The following is a 2,398-nucleotide window of genomic DNA, read 5'->3' as shown; positions in this document are numbered from 1 at the left end:
GCCTCCCAAGTAGCTGGGACTACAGGCGCCCACCACAACGCCTGGCCATTTTTTGGTTGCAGCCATCATTGTTGTTTGGCAGGCCCGGGCTGGGGATTTGAACCTGCCGCCTTAGGTGTATGTGGCTGGCGCCTTAGCTGCTTGAGCCACAGGCGCCGAGCCAAGAACAAGGAACTCTTAATACAACAAAACACAGCACCTGTGGCTCAAAGGAGTAGGGTGCCAGCCCCATATACCGGAGGTGGTAGGTTCAAAACCCAATTCTGGCCAAAAAAAAGAAACAGAACAAAAGAACAAAGAGCTCTGAAGCTTTCTCCTAAAGAACTGACTTTATCTAAAACAGAGTATGTGGGAGTTCAAGCCAAAGAACATACTCAAAAAACGGTGGAGGCATGGATGGTAACACCATTAGGAGGAAGCTGGTAGCCTCCTGAAAGAGATAAACTGTAGCTAGTATACCACAGAGAATCAGGGAAACAGCTAATATCCAGTTCAGGGTCAAAATAAATCTCACAGGCTGACCTCAAAAACTTCCCCTTTAATGATGTTGAACAATTTATGCCTCAGAGCATTGTCAAAAACATTAGAGTAATGAGCTGGCAATTAGTGGAGATTAAAAGCGAGTGTGATTAGGGAAAGAGATAAGAGAACTCTCTTAAAACCACTTACTGTACAATCAAGTGGAATTTGTCCTAGGAATGCAAGGTTGGCTTAACATCTGAAAATCAATTAATGCAATCTATCATTTCAATGGAATAAAAGATAAAACTATATGATAGTTTTATCATCATATAGTTTTATCATATATATCATAACAATAGATATATAAAGCGCATTTCACAAAATCCAACACCCTTCATGTTAAAAAACACTTAACAACCCAGAAATCATGGGAAATTTTCCTAACTTGATAAAGGGCACATATAAAAAATCTGCAGTGAACATCATACTTGATAAAAGGCTGAATTTTTTTCCAAGATCAAGAATAAGGCATAGGTGTATTTTCTCACCAATTCTAGTCAGTATTGTACTGGAGGTTCTAGCCAGGGAAATTAGGCAATAAATAAATAAATAAATAAAAGGAAAGACAAAAGTTGGGAAAGGAAAAAGTAAAACTATCTCTATTCTCATATAACTTGATGTTTTATGTAGAAAATCCTAGGAAATCCACTAAAAATTATTAGAACTCATACAAAAATCAATTATATTTCTATACTTTTACAGTAAACAATCCAAAAATTTAAAAAAAATTCCTCATACAATAGCATCAAAAATAATAAAACTTACTAATAAACTTAACAAAAGAAAAGCAAAATTCATAATCTAAAAACTGTGAAATGTGGTTAAAGAAGATCTAAATAAATGGAAAGAAATATCATGCTTATGGATCAGAAGACTTAATATTATTAAGATGGCAATATTTTCAAATTGATCTATGGAATCAATGTAACAGACATTTACAGAACATTCCAACCAGCAGCTGCAGAATACATTCCTCTCAAAAGAACATGGAAGCCAGGCAAGGTGGCTCACACCTGTAATCCCAACTCTCTGGAAGGCTGAGGCAGGTGGATTGCCTGAGCTTACAAGTTTGAGACCAGCCTGAGCCAAAGTGAGACCTCATCTCTAAAAACAGTCGGGTGTTGTGGCCCGCACCTGTAATCCTGGCTACTTGGGAGGCTGAGGCAAGAGAATTATTTAAGCCCAAGAATTTGAGGTTGCCATGGCACTCTACTGAGGGTGACAAAGTGAGACTTTGTCTCAAAAAAAAAAAAAAAAAAGCACATGGAACATTCTCTTGGATAGACCACATATTAGGCTAGAAAGCAAGTCTCAACAATTTTTAAAAAAATATCTCAAGTATCTTTTCTAAATACAATAAAAGAAATAAATCAATAACAAGAGGAACGCTGGGAGCTATACAAATACAAGGAAATCAAACAACATGCTCCTGAATGGTCAATGAAGAAACTAAAAGGAAATTTAAAATTTTCTTAAAACAAACCAAAATGGAAATAATACATATTAAAACCACAGGATACACCAAAAGCAGTACTAAGAGGAAGTTTATAGCAATAAACACCTACATCAAAAAGATTTGAGGGTGGTACCTGTGGCTCAAAGAAGTAGGGTGCCAGCCCCATAAACCCCAAAACAAAAACAAAGATTTGAACAGTTTAACAAACTTGACTCAATGCATACATACATGTATCTAGACACATATATAAAACCATGTCCATCAACTACAGAATACACATTCTTTTCAAGAACACACTGAACAATTACAAAAGTGAACCACATTTTCTTTTTTTTTTTGAGACGGAGCCTCAAGCTGTCCCCCTGGGTAGAGTGCCATGGCATCACAGCTCACAGCAACCTCCAACTCCTGGGCTCAAGC

The sequence above is a fragment of the Otolemur garnettii genome, unplaced genomic scaffold (assembly GCF_000181295.1).
Source record: "Otolemur garnettii isolate 467f Iridium unplaced genomic scaffold, OtoGar3 scaffold00211, whole genome shotgun sequence".
Classification (NCBI taxonomy): Eukaryota; Metazoa; Chordata; class Mammalia; order Primates; family Galagidae; genus Otolemur; species Otolemur garnettii.
This window is presented reverse-complemented; position numbering follows the sequence as displayed.